General features: G+C 42.0%; 1 long non-coding RNA gene across 1 annotated transcript in view; it reads left to right on the forward strand.

Moving 5' to 3' along the window:
- LOC124545445 overlaps positions 1–15,319 on the forward strand; it is a 56,026-nt gene that overhangs the window by 27,301 nt on the left and 13,406 nt on the right. Inside the window, exon 2 of the long non-coding RNA XR_006967631.1 lies at positions 4,715–4,773. This is a non-coding gene — a long non-coding RNA (uncharacterized LOC124545445). The remainder of the gene's footprint in view (positions 1–4,714; positions 4,774–15,319) is intronic.

Consider the following 15,319-nt stretch of genomic DNA (forward strand, 5'->3'; position numbering starts at 1 on the left):
CGCCTAGAACCGCAAGACCACCGCCGCCGGCCTGTGAACAAACTCTTCGAATTCGAAACTCGCGCGCTGTTTCTGACACACCGATATAGCTACGTTACCCACCGCTACGTTAAAAGCCCTCTAACGGCCGAGGGGTGGAAATATGTGGATACGGAGAATAAACATCTAGAATGTCAGCTGCGGTTTATTTAAAAAGCTCAGAGACTTTTTACATAAAAAATTCGCTGGTATTACTTCTAGTCACGCCCTCGAACAAAATAAGAAAAATAAAGAAAAAAAAATTGGATGCTCGCACGTCTCGTGTGATGCCGTCCTAGGATCCTATCGATCTTTTTCGTTGCACTCATCACGCACAGCTTCTACTCCATGGTTTGTGGGAGTCTCTCCTTCGACCTGCCTTCGTGTTGGCGTTGACTACAGGAAATCATGCCGTATGTGCCGGTTTTTATAATCATTGCGTTTGAATTTTTCCACTGAGTATTGCGCTCTGCTGGTATCGTCTCTTTGTCCGACATAGCTTTCGCTCTACAGAGACTACCTCACTTTCTAAGTCATGCTGGTAACTCTGTGTATAAGCACACTCCTAAAAAAATGTTTGTGCCACGTGCACGTCTCTCTCTCTCTCTCTCTCTCTCTCTCTCTCTCTCTCTCTCTCTCTCTTTCTGTGTGTGTGTGTGTGTGTGTGTGTGTGTGTGTGTGTGTGTAGTAGGGGAGCCTCGCTTCAAGGATTGCAAAGAATGAAAGAGCCTTACGAAACGAAACAAAGAAATCTTTACTGTGAAATGAAAACCCAAATAATGAGGTTATAATGGAAAGTGCTCATCACAGCCCACCTCCAAAATCAACATCTGCTACGGGGTAACATTCAATGTCCTGTTACCCCACCTCGTACTCTACAACGTGCTGTAATACTCGTTGACGTTCTATCCATAAGATGATCGAGACGTTGTCGCTCAAGCTTGTTCCACTCCTTAGATCATCCAGTGTGATGGAAAGTTTCGGTGATGGCGTACCGCAAGTTTCAGACGTCAGCAAGTACGACAGGACATTGCGTTCCGTTCATTCCTGTCTGCCGCATGAAGGAGTCTAGAAGGAGGCCTTGTTGCACGCGTGTGCTGAACAAGGACGCCACTTCCGAAGTGTTGACTGTGGGTTTGAACAAAAGGATTCTGTTCCCATAACGCACGATCTTCACATTACTCCTTCGTAGTGCTGACTGACTTGCGATTTGCATACTTGATTAACCAAATCCTGGTACAATCCTCTCCTATGTACCTGAGTCGCACATTAGTACGAGGATTGGAACTTTAATAGTGGCGACTATTTATTTACAGCTCGTACGAAATAGATACGTGTTCCAAAGTTTTACTGACCTTCAAAGTAGTCACCAGAATTGTGTATAACCCGTTACCAGCGATGTGGAAGTCGTAGGATATTCTTAGCAGTGCCAGTTGTGTTGACACTTCGGGCGGCGCGGTCTGTTGCCCGACGAATTTGCAGCAGTTCTGAAGCGAATGCCGTTAAGTGTTTCCTTCAGTTTAGAAATCGAGTTGAACTCACGAGGGCTTAGTCAGGAGAGTGCAGTAGGTGGTATAGCAATTAGCAGCCCCATCACTCAAACAAATCAGTAACAGCTTGCACTGTACGTGCTTGACCATTGTCCTGCAAAATGATGGTCAGGTCCTGCAGAAAGTGTCATCACTTCTGTCTCTTTGCTGTTCATTTTTGGAGCACCACCTACGGTCAGCTTAGAGACAGAAGTGATGACACTTTCTGCAGGACCTGACCATCATTTTGCGGGACAATGCTCAAGAACGTACAGTGCAATCTGTTACTGATTTGTTTGACTGATGGGGCTGCTAAGTGCTATACCACCTACTGCTCTCCGCTGGCTTAAGCCCTCGTAAGTTCAACTCGATTTCTAAACTAAAAGAAACACTCAACGGCATTCGCTTCAGAACTGCTACAAATTCGTCGGGCAATAGACCGCGCCGCTCGAACTGTCAACACAACTGGCACTGCTAAGAATATCCTACGACTTCCACATCGCTGGCAACGGGTTATACACAATGCTGGTGACTACTTTGAAGGTCAGTAAAACTTTGAAACACGTATCTATTTTGTACGATCTGTAAGTAGTTGCCACCATTAAAGTCCCAACCCTTGTATGCCACCATCCCTACTCGTTCTTACGACTGTCGTCCGGCAGCAGACAGATCGTGCAATCTGCGGTGAAGAGAACCTGACGTTCCTGATAAACTTTGCATTCCGAATGTTCTCTTGATCACGTTCTTCACACATCAAAGTTCTGGACAAGGACTGCATAGTTTTTTGTAAAGAAAGCCTAGGGTCCAGATTTGTTCTCTACAGTCTGTTGAACATTCTCTGGGTCGACAAAGCCTTCCTAGTTGGTTTAGAAATATCGTGTGTAGTTCTTTTGTATTCTCCTAGTGGTACGTAAAAGCCATAACTTCTAGGTAGCGATTATCATCTGCGGTGTTGACCCCTGGTCAGTGTCTTCAGATAGTCTGTTGTCTGTCCGAATGACAACAATGTGGTGCACACTAATTTGGTGGATACCTCACTATGCCTACAATCCTTCTCCCGTCCAGCGACAAGGCACTCATCGCGTCAGCTTGAAATGCCTTTTCAGTTCTCCTTAACAGAGTGATTCATGTAGAGAAGGCGTGCCGCCCCGATCACGATTGCAGGATCAATCTTCTCTAGTAAACTGCGCTGACAAGAGGGATTACTTCGACATTCCTTACGCAGGTATCAATACGTAGACTCTCATGTTGTCAAAAGAGTTCTGAGAAAGAGATTTACGATTTAACAGCACGAACAAGTCATGATGGTGAAACAAAACGTTATGGAGCAGCTTATAAATTAATGTGTGTATGTTTTCCACGTACAAAGTATCCCGGGGGCCATCACCTTTGTATGTCACTATACAACGCCTCTTCTTCTTGATGATTTGGTTTGATTTGTACTTGGTCTCGGCGACAGTCGGTAGAGTGTTGAGATAGTTATCAAGTTACGAAGACGACGTTACACAAAATAACAGTGCTGAACCGAAATGTCGACGTGCGTGAGATATTTACTTCACGAAGAATCGTAATTAATCGTTCGTAATCGATGTTTAACTGATTAATGATGAAATATTAATGGTAAAATCAATACAGTCACATCCAGAACATATTCCCTACAAGCTGGCCGTAATTTCAAGTATCTAAGAAATTGTAACAGTGGGCTTGTTATTTGAGTCAAAGATTCTACACAAGCGCCGAGCGCTACAGTCAAATATTATCGCTGCCTGTAATTATTACTCGGGAGTTTCATGTCAAAAATTTGATAGACTTTTAAATCGCAAATGCAAGACTTGGCACGAGAGGGTGTTTTATTGCACAATATCAGTCACTTCCTAACCGAGTCTTGAGAAGAAAACTTTCCCAGGTGTTGGGGGGATTTAAATTATATGCTTCGGATCTATCACTGAAGTTCCATAAACCACTGGCTACTATGAATGAAAATTGTCTATCAGTGTTCGTTGCCTAAATCACTGTTTAAGTAATGTTTAGTTCAATTATCTAGTTAAAAGTTCACTTTATTCTAGTAGGTAAAAGTCCTCCGTTCAAATTCTAATGCCGTGATATTTGAAGTCAGAAGATCGTATTACTGCGTCATAATAGATCGCAATTATTCATGTACGAGCATTCAAATATATGACCTGCTTCGCCTAACTCTCGTGACGTAGTGACAATGCATTGAATTATACTTAGTCGTTACTCACACGGAGTATTCTTTGGGATCGTTGGTTCTACTTTGCGAATGTTAATTTATGCAAATTTTACTGAAATTTAATCTTTCTTTCGTAGATTGCTAAATCGTCGAGTCTTAGATTCCTGATTTAATTACTTGTTATTGTCCTAATAATAGTGATAAATGGAAATTCGTTCGCTTATTCACTTTTCTGGGAATTTGGGACTTGGGGGAAATCTTTGGGGTTTTCGGATTTTTATTTCTCGTCCGAGGAAGTGGCATTACAACTAGAACATCTGAAATGGAAGGTCTCATCTTGTTTCACCTCATGGTGGTTCTAGAATGGAGTGACCTTAGATATTTCATAAATTCAATCAGAGACGGATTTACGTCGGCTTTAGTATGACCTGTTTAGAAACGTTCTCTGCGAAGTTATGTTTATATAAATTCGCTGTCGCAGATGGTACTGTGCGCTCGACAACCATTACGTCCTTCTGTTTATAGTAGTTTAAACGAAACAAAAAGCAAGCTGAGGTGACCAAGAGCTCGAATAGCTTCTCACTAGTACGTTTTATGGACTAGTCTAGTTGTGAAGAGAACACTGTATCGACACTCGTCATCAAGGCGTCGCTGTAAAAAATGCCCCATATGGTGTTTGACTTCCCTACGTGCGGGCTTTGTAATACAGTTTAACGGGCTCTAATCTTATACCGATGTTACTTGCAATGAACAGCCCTCCCCTTTTTGAGTCGTCCTGCTGTTGAGAAGACATCTTAGCACAAGAGTTAACCAACTATGTCCACTATCTAATACAATGTAATATGTTGTCTGTATTACAATCTAACTTAAAGACTTGATCCTTTGAAATTTGTTGACAAAAGTAAGAAGGAAAAATAAAAAAAGTCTTCAAATTTACAAATGTGTTGCTTTAATAACTAAATATCTTCTCTTTCAGAAATGGCAGTTACAGATCTTATCAGGAGCCCATCTTTTCTAATCAAAGTTGTTGAACTGGTGAGTATTCTTTTGCTATCATTCTTCAGAATAGTAATTGTATCAGAAAAAGATAATTTGAACATGGAAAACTGAAAATTAAAAACAGAGACAATACGCTTTCTTTACGAAAGAGCAGGCAATCGCTACATCTGCTATTTGTGGTACTGATACGTCTTATTGTCAAATATCATCACATACAGTGTGTGTTGTTGCTTGTTGTATTCATCTCTTGATCTCCTCCTACAATTTTGGGGCCCCCCTATCGCCACACTTCCCTACAATAGTGACCCCATGATGTCTCAGAATGTATGCTCTCAACCGATACCTTCTTTCAGTAAAGGTATGTCACAACTTTTCCTTTCTCACCAACTCTCTTTTAGTACCCCGTCACTAGTTACATGATCTGCCCATCTAATCTTCAGCATTCTTCTGTAGTACCACGTTTCAAAACATTCCATTCTCTTTTGTCTGAACTGTTCATCGACCACGTTTCACTTCCACACAAGACTACACACCAGACAAAATCTTCCAGAAGACAATTCCTAATGCTTAAATCTTTATTCGAAGGTAATAAATTTCTCTTCTTTAGAAACGATTTTCATGCCATTGCCAGTCTACATTTTAAATCCTCTCTACTTTTGCCATCATCAGTCATTTCGTTGCCCAAATAGCGGAACTCATCTGCTACTTTCAGTGTCTCGTTTCCTAATCTAATTCCCTCAGCATGGTCTGATTCCATTCTGTTACATTTAATTACTCTTGTTTTTCTTTTGTTAATATTCATCGTATGTCATCCTTTCAATATATGGTCTATCCCTTCCACTTCTCTTCCAATTTATTTGCTGACTCTGACAGAATTAAAATGTCATCGACAAAACTGAATTTTTTTTTATTTTTCCTCCATGAACTTTGATTTCTTCTCCAAATTTTTTGGATTCCCTTTACTGCTTTCTCAGTGCACACATTGAAAATTTTCTGGTAAAGGCTACAAACCTGTCCCACTCCCATCCCAACCACTGCCTCCGTTCTATGCCCCTCGGCTCTTATAACTGCCGTCTGGTTTCTGTACTGTATAACCTCTCTCTCTCCCTTTATTTTACCTATTATACCTACAGAATTACGAAGATTGTATTTCAGTCGGCATTGTCTAAAGCTTTCTCCTCATCTATAAATGCTATAAAAACCTGTTTGCATTTCCTTAGTCTGTCTTCTATGAGAAATCAGTATTTCTTTGCGTGTTCCTATATTTATGCAGAGTACAACCTGGTCTTCCCCGAAGTTAGCTTCTATCACTTTCCCATTCTTCTATAAATAATTCGTGTTAGTATTTTCCGACCATGACTTATTGAACCGATACTTCGGTAATACTCATATTCTTCTGCGTCTATTTTCTTTGAAATTCTCCTTCATGTCTCAGATATTCCGCCTGTCTCATATCTCTTGCGCAAAAGGTATAATACATGTGTTATGGCAGGCTGACCCAAGGATTGCAGTAGTTCAGAGGAAATTTTGTATACTCAGGGGCCTTCTATTGGCTTAGGTCTTTCTGCTCTCTCGGAATCATCATGCAATGTCATATCTCCCATCTCATCTTCATCTGTATCCCATTCCCTTCCTATAATATTGCCTTCAAGTTCATTTTCCTTCTACAGACCCTCTGTATGCTCCTTCCATCTTACACCTTTCAGCTTGCCTTTTCTTTCCTGCAAACGGCTCTTTAATTTTCCTGTTGGCGGAATCTTTCTCCTAGTTATATATACTTTTATATCCTTACATCTGTCCTCTTGCTTTACCTTTTTGCGCTTCATGTCAATGTCATTTTTAGACGTTTTTATCCCCTTTTGCCTGCTTCATTTGCTGTATTTGTATTTTAAATTTTCTCCTCTCACCAATTAAATTCAGTATCTCCTGTGATATCCAAAGATTTCTGCTAGGCCTTGTCTTTTTATGAGGGCTGTTCGGAACGTAAGGTCTGATCGGTCGCGTAATGGAAACCTCTGTGAAAGTCCAAAATATTTTATTAGTAACGGCCAATGTTTTATTAGTTACACCTTCCAGCTACTTCTCAACATTATCGCCGGTCCGACCTAGACACTTGTCGTAGCATTGCACCAACTTTCCAATACCATCGTCATAGAAGTCAGCGGCCTGTACTTTCCACCGATTCTCTAAGTTGGTCTAGAGTTCATTGTCTGTGTCACAATGTTCATCTGATCAGAGCTGAAAATAAGAGTGGGCCACGTCCGGGCTGTATGGTGAGTGAGCAGACACTTCCCACCGAAAACGAAGCGGGAGCGTCCCCACTGCCCCTGCAGTGTGCTGCAAAGAGTTGTCATGAAGAAGGATACGCATTACAGTTATGTTATCTGGGCTGCGTGACATCAGGAGAAATCTCTCACTGGCCCTCATACTTGGCGGTATATACTTTTTATCTAGGCATCTTTACGTACTCACTGTGCGCTCAGAACTGTAAAGAGAGACGAGACGCGATCGACGGTCGTACTAGACATACTGCCCAACGCATCTGTGCAAAGTGTCGTCAAGTTGTCACTGTGGTTTCCTTTTCGCGCCGGATCGGACTTTACTTTCCGAATGGGCCTCGTACCTAGTTGATCTTGTGCTGCCTTCACTGTTCCATCTGTCAAGGCTACGCATTCATTTTCTACCGAATTCCTTTCACATGCTGTATTCAATCGTTTCCTAATGTTCCCCTTGAAACTCTCAATAAACTCTTAGTTCTTTCAACTCATCCAGCTCCCGTCTCCTTAATTTCCTACATGTTTTCAATCTCTTCAGTTTTGATCTACAGAAATACGTACGTTATCAGTAATATGTCAATCTAGTCGACTTAAACTGTAAATGAAGGATTTGAGTAACGCAGTTGTTGATAAGGAAGATTAATGTTTAATTACATGTGGTTACTAAAATCTTTGGCGTACTGTCTGCAAGAACCACGAAAACAAGTTTTCGTGATGCAGTACACTGAGTAACAATTTTTATTAGAAGTAACTGTCATGTTATGTTTATTAAAAGAATCCGTTTGCTGAGGCACCTGTCACAGGATGGGCAAGACATGGAATCTCAACGTATTTGACCCCAGTAGTCTGGCGTTCACTTGGAACGAGACCATTTTGTTTTGCTTTCTCCATGAAATGCCTTCATTGAAGTTTATCTGTTTCCAGAGTTCGATGAGCATCTCTGTGAGAAAAAGAGCGATAAAATGTTTCCGTTCGAAGGCCATACTGCTCAGAATTTCCGCTATCAGTGGGGCAATAATTCCACCGACCCACCAGGTTGAAGACATCCATTTGGTAAAACAAGTCTCCTGTTGCGGGAAGAAGTCCTGCTGCGCATCCTTGTCGACAGGAATCGTCAACACGTAGAGGTCTACTTTTAAGTGACGGATGGGGAGAGACTACACTACTGGCCATTAAAATTGCTACACCAAGAAGAAATGCAGATGATAAACGGGTATTCATTGGACAAATATATTATACTAGAACTGACATGTGATTACATTTTCACGCATTTGGGTGCATAGAAATCAGTACCCAGAACAACCACCTCTGGCCGTAATAACGGCCTTGATACGCCTGGACATTGCGTCAAATAGAGCTTGGATGGCGTGTACAGGTACAGCTGTCCATGGAGCTTCAACACGATACCACAGTTCATCACGAGCAGTGACTGGCGTATTGTGACGAGCCAGCTGCTCGGTCACCATTTACCAGAAGTTTTCAATTGGTGAGAGATCTGGAGAATGTGCTGGCCAGGGCAGCAGTCGAACATTTTCTGTATCCAGAAAGGCCCGTACAGGGCCTGCAACATGCGGTCGTGCATTACCCTGCTGAAATGTAGGGATTCGCAGGGATCGAATGAAGGGTAGAGCCACGGGTCGTAACACATCTGAAATGTAATTTCCACTGTTTAAAGTGCCGTCAATATGAACAAGAGGTGACCGAGACGTGTAACCAATGGCACCCCATATCATCATCACGCCGGGTGATACGCCAGTATGGCGATGACGAATTCACGCTTCCAATGTGCGTTCACCGCGATGTCGCCAAACACGGATGCGAGCATCATGATGCTGTAACCAGAACGTGGATTCATCCGAAAAAATGACGTTTTGCCATTCGTGCATCCAGGTTCGTCGTTGAGTACACCATCGCAGGCGCTCCTGTCTGTGATGCAGCGTCAAGGGTAACCGCAGCCATGGTCTCCGAGCTTAGAGTCCATTCTGCTGCAAACGTCGTCAAACTGTTCGTGCAGATGGTTGTTGTCTTGCAAACGTCCCCATGTGTTGACTCAGGGAACGAGGTGTGGCTGCACGATCCGTTACAGCCATGCGGATAAGATGCCTGTCATCTCGACTGCTAGTGATACGAGGCCATTGGGATCCAGCACGGCGTTCCGTATTATCCTCCTGAACCCACCGATTCCATATTCTGCTAACAGTCATTGGACCTCGACCAACGCGAGCAGCAAAGTCGCGATACGGTAAGCCGCAATCGCGACAGGCTATAATCCGACCTTTATCAAAGTCGGGAACGTGATGGTACGCATTTCTCCTCCTTACACGAGTCATCACAACAACGTTTCACCATGGAACGCCGGTCAACTGCTGTTTGTGTATGAGAAACAGGTTGGAAACTTTCCTCATGTCAGCACGTTGTAGGTGTTGCCACGCGCGAACCTTGTGTGAATGCTCTGAAAAGCTAATCATTTGCATATCTCAGCATCTTCTTTCTGTTGGTTAAATTTCGCGTCTGTAGCACGTCATCTTCGTGGTGTAGGAATTTTAATGGCCAGTAGTGTATATGACGGTGATATATTGTCTGCGTCTTAAGCTGGCCTACCTCCTGCGTTACGACATTTGCGATATCAGGACATGCTTTACCGGGCACACTATTCTACCACGTTGGTTTTCGACAGACATGGTGCCCCATACACGTTCTTCATTTCCGATGGATGTCTAACGGTGTTCGTCTACCAAGAAAAGAATAACAGCACCTTAGTCCTGTTTGGACTCATTTGCTAATAACGTCGCCATAGCTCACGTTTACGCATTTTCCACACGCACAAGAAAAAGACACAAACGCTATACTAAACCCTTGCCTGCCTGTCGGTGCTTACATACCGTCCTCGGAGTCGCGCTACGTTGCGTAATTCCGATGATCCTCGTGGCGAAACGCGCAACTATTCTTTCTTTTCCTTTTTATCTATCTCTGTTATTAACGCTACCTGTTATGGGTCCCAAACTGACTATCACTACTTCGAGAGTATTCGAAGAACAATGAAGCGATCTTTTTGTAAGGCGCCTGCTTCACGAGTGAATATCTGTAGGATTCATCCACTGAATTTACGCCTGGAAACAACCTTTCGTACAACTGTGGCCGGGCCACTTTTTCTAATGCCTTGTAGTCTAAAATGTAACGGATTAATAATGGGTCTTTCAGCTACTTATATTCAACAATTTGCTTTCATTTACATCAGTCTTCCTACATATCGCTAAATTTGCCCGGAGCTGTGACATTCCTACGTGAAAGATCATTCCATGATGATCTAGCAAAATTTCAGGGACGATGAAGAAGGGTAAATGTATCAATTTGAGATAACGGACTCTGGTCGGGAACGACCGAGTCTAACTTATAAGCGAAACTCGTTCAGCTCCCTCTGACAATGCTACGTGATGTAACACGTATCGGTTCTGTTGTTACTAAGCTTGTACAGTTGGCAACTAACATGAGCTTTAAAATGCATACCTTAAGAGCTATGAGCACTTGTTCATAGAAGAAATGTGTTTCACAAAAGCGATGATGAACAAGTGCTCATGCTTTTAATTTATGCATCTGCTGGACTTGATTACTTATTTTGTTCCATACTACCACCTTTGAAATTTGCCTACGCTATAAACTTAGCAACGACAGTATCGGTACCCGTATTCTACTGCCAGAGGTATCAGATCGATTTTCGCATATAACTCTCGACACGGTCATGTCCTACCTTTTCCACCATCCATGGAAGTTTTTAACATCATACTCTACATATGGCGTGATCTACATATTGACTTACGGGGCTTCCTCTGTTACCCATCACGTCACGTTTATGTACTATGAACTCTGACGGCCGTCCGCTGTGACCGAGCAGTTCTAGGCGCTCCAGTCCGCAACCGCGCTGCTGCTACGGTCGCAGGTTCGAATCCTGCCTCGGGCATGGGTGTGTGCGATGTCCTTAGGTTAGATAGGTTTAAGTAGTTCTAAGTCTAGAGGAATAATTCCAATCCCAAAGAAAGCAGGTGTTAACAGATCTGAAAATTACCAAACTATCACTTTAAAAAGTCACGGCTACAAAATACTAACGCGAATTCTTTACAGACGAATGGAAAAACTGGTAGAAGCCGGCCTCGGGGAAGATCAGTGTGGATTCCTTAGAAATATTGGCACATGTGAGGAAATACTGACCCTACGACTTATCTTAGAAGCTAGATTAAGGAAAGGCAAACCTACGTTTCTAGCATTTGTACACTTAGAAAAAGCTTTTGATAATGTTGACTGGAATATTATCTTCCAAATTCTGAAGGTGGCAGGGGTAAAATACAGGGAGCCAAAGGCTATTTACAATTTGTACAGAAATCAGGTGGCAGTTATAAGAGTCGAGGGGCATGAAAGGGAAGCAGTGGTTGGGAAGGGAGTGAGACAGGGTTGTAGCCTCTCCCCAATGTTATTCAATCTGTATATTGAGCAAGCAGTAAAGGAAACAAAAGAAAAATTTGGAATTAAAATCCATGGAGAAGAAATAAAAACCGAGGTCCGCCGATGACATTGTAATTCTCTCAGAGACAGAAAAGGACTTGGAAGAGCAGCTGAATGGAGTGGACAATGTCTTGAAAGGAGGATCTAAGATGAAAATCAACAAAAGCAAAACGAGGATAACGGAATGTAGTCGAATTAAGTCGGGTGATGCTGAGGGAATTAGATTAGGAAATGAGACACTTAAGGTAGTAAAGGAGTTTTGCTATTTGGGGAGCAAAATAACTGATGATAGACGAAGTAGAGAGGATATAAAATGTAGACTGGCAATGGCAAGGGAAGCGTTTCTGAATAAGAGAAATTTGTTAATATCGAGTATAGATTTAAGTGTCAGGAAGCCGTTTCTGAAAGTATTTGTATGGAGTGTAGCCATGAATGGACGTGAAACATGGACGATAAATAGTCTGGAGAAGAAGAGAATAGAAGCTTTCAAAATCACATAACTAATGAGGAGGTATTGAAGAAAATTGGGGAGAAAAGGAGTTTGTGGCACAACTTGACTGGAAGAAGGCATCGGTTGGTAGGAGATGTTCTGAGGCATCAAGGGATCACGAACTTAGTATTGGAGGGCAGCATGGAGGGTAAAAGTCGTAGAGGGAGACCAAGAGATGAATACACTAAACAAATTCGTAAGGATGTAGGTTGCAGTAGGTACTGGGAGATGAAGAAGCTTGCACAGGAAAGAGTAGCATGGAGAGCTGCATCATACCAGTTTCAGGATTGAAGACCTCAACAACAACAACAAGTCTAGAGGACTGATGACCGCAGATGTTAAGTCCCATGGTGCTTAGAGCCATTTGAACCATTTGATCTCTGACGGCCTAAAAATACTCCACTCTCTGGGTATATCTTAATTTACTTTTACATCCAAAATTTACGCCCCGTTAAGTGAAACGTTCTTTTATCTGCTGGGGTGTCTTGAATTCAGTCCAAAGTCTGGTCAGATGCACATAATTATAGACGCTTTGGCCGACGTCGCTGTGTTGTAAAGTTACGGAATATGCTCACATATTAGGACTTAGTTGAAAAATTAAATATTCTCCATAAAAACCTGCATGGATATTGCAGACTGCATTATTGCGAAACTCATCTCGACCTGTTCGTCAACGAGATCCAGAGGACGCTCAGGATGAATTTGAGTTCCTCGTAGTCAGGAAGGCATACCACGCAGGTTCGCTACATTGTCTTGTGGATGAAAATAGAGTGTGAGACTAGACTTATTTAAGCGATTTTAAGTAATCCATATCACACTGGGGGTCTTAAAAAGTTGGATTAATAGAAGGGATAAAGAAGATCCAACGAAGAACATCGTGTTTCGTCTCTAAATCGTTTACTCGGCGAGAAAGCCTTACAAAGGTGTTCAACAAATTCCACTGATAGTCGCTACAGAAATGCCATTATGCATCACGATTATGTTTACTACTGAAATCAACAGAGCGTACTTTTCGGAAGAATCCGGCTGTATATGACTTACTCCCATATGTGTCTCCCGAAACGACCATACAAGAAAATCGGAAGAATTAGGGCACATGGCGAGATTTGTCGACGGTCATTGTTCCCACGTGCCATTAGCGAATACAACACGGAAGGGAGGGCACGACAATAGTAACAGCAGTACATTCCGCCACACTCACGGGAAACAGAGAGAGATATTCCGTAAGCTCACATTTTTTCATTAGGCAACAGCGCGAAACTGTGTCGAAAATCTCCCTGCGACATATTATGCCATATATGGTTTTTCAGAAATAAATAGATAAAAGTTTAATCTTATGGACTTTTATCGGTGGACTCTCGGTAGCTATCGGTGCAACATGCTGAATGGACGCTTCTGGCGAACGGCTGGCCGTAATAGGCAGCGTAAAATCTCGAGACAGCAGCGAAGCAAGTCTTCTCAAATCAGACTCTCTCGCTGCAGGTCTTCACAAAAGGTTGTGGGCGGGGTGGGGCGGGGGGGGGGGGGGGGGGGCACGTGATGTAAACTGACGGCAGTGCAGTGAAAAGTTGCGATTCAGATCGGGGAATGAATTCTCGGCACGAAAGGAAGCAACGCTGCGGGTTGACAGTCATCGTCAACTTTTAAGCTCTTTTCTCATGATTGCCGTTTAACAATTAACGTGTTCCGTCTTCTGTAACAGTTACATGGGGTGGACAAAAATACGGAAACACTGCATTCTTGAACTAGCCGAAGTATAACACCCCCCTGCTTCCCAGGATTTGCGAAATTACAAGTTGACAATGACCGTGAATTATGAATTTTGACCCGTGTCGGGATAAGGCATGCGGATCCGAAGTAAATAATGATCATTCGGCGGGAAACAGGAGACGTAATAACTTGATCGTTATGGAATGACTAATTTCATTCAATAACGATCGGTAAATGATATAATGGAAATAATTTGGAAATAAATTTTGCCAGTGGAAATTTTGTCGAAGGAAATGATTAAGTTGTAAAAGCAATTAAAAAATCTGTCGACAGCTCAACTGATGAGCGACAGTACTGTTAAGTACGTGAATAATGGTGTCAAAAATAAAGTTTACCTGTTTGTAGCGAAGCAGGTGGAACGGGGACTTCTATGTAAGTGCTGTGCCAGGCTCAGTAGTCATATAAAACAATTTCATAACAATCTAACTACATTTAAACATTAATGGTTAACTTTCAACAAGTATTTTGATAATTATTTTGTTCATAATTTGTCAGCTAAGTGAAATGCTGACAACACAGATAATTATCTATCGAAATGTTGAATAATGGACTGTCATTCTGTCTTTAAAATTAGATACTTTAGTTTACTCTACTGATAATGGAATATATTGCCAGTAATTGATTACCTATGTTTTGAACAACAAACGCAAAACGAGGATAATGGAATGTAGTCGAATTAAGTCGGGTGATGCTGAGGGGATTAGATTAGGAAATGAGACACTTAAAGTAGTAATGGAGTTTTGCTATTTGGGGAGCAAAATAACTGATGATGGTCGAAGTAGAGAGGATATAAAATGTAGACTGGCAATGGCAAGGAAAGCGTTTCTGAAGAAGAGAAATTTGTTAACATCGAGTATTGATTTAAGTGCCAGGAAGTCGTTTCTGAAAGTATTTGTATGGAATGTAGCCATGTATGCAAGTGAAACATGAACGATAAATAGTTTGAACAAGAAGAGAATATAAGCTTTTGAAATGTGGTGCTACAGAAGAACGCTGAAGATAAGATGGGTAGATCACATAACTAATGAGGAGGTATTGAACAGAATTGGGGAGAAGAGGAGTTTGTGGCACAACTTGACTAAAAGAAGGGATCTGTTGGTAGGAGATGTTCTGAGCCATCAAGGGATCACCAGTTTAGTACTGGAGGGCTGCGTGGAGGGTAAAAATCGTAGAGGGAGACCAAGAGATGAATACGCTAAGCGGATTTAGAAGGATGTAGAGTGCAGTAGGTACTGGGAGATGAAGAAGCTTGCACAGGATAGAGTAGCGTGGAGAGCTGCATCAAACCAGTCTCAGGACTGAAGACCACAACAGCAACAAATGTTTTGAATGATTATAATTCATTAATTGGGGGATTGTCAGGTGGAATAAGCTTTATAGTTTGGTGAAATATCCTTGTACTAACTCCAGCTGAATATGCATTGAAATAAATCTTAATAATCAAATTTATTACTTCAGTCTATTATAAAGCTACAACGATTGGCGTAAGCTTATTAAGTGAAACAATGAACTACGATAACCAGTCTGAAATTTTCTCTTCATCGTCTAT

Source organism: Schistocerca americana, chromosome 8 (assembly GCF_021461395.2).
Source record: "Schistocerca americana isolate TAMUIC-IGC-003095 chromosome 8, iqSchAmer2.1, whole genome shotgun sequence".
Taxonomy (NCBI): domain Eukaryota; kingdom Metazoa; phylum Arthropoda; class Insecta; order Orthoptera; family Acrididae; genus Schistocerca; species Schistocerca americana.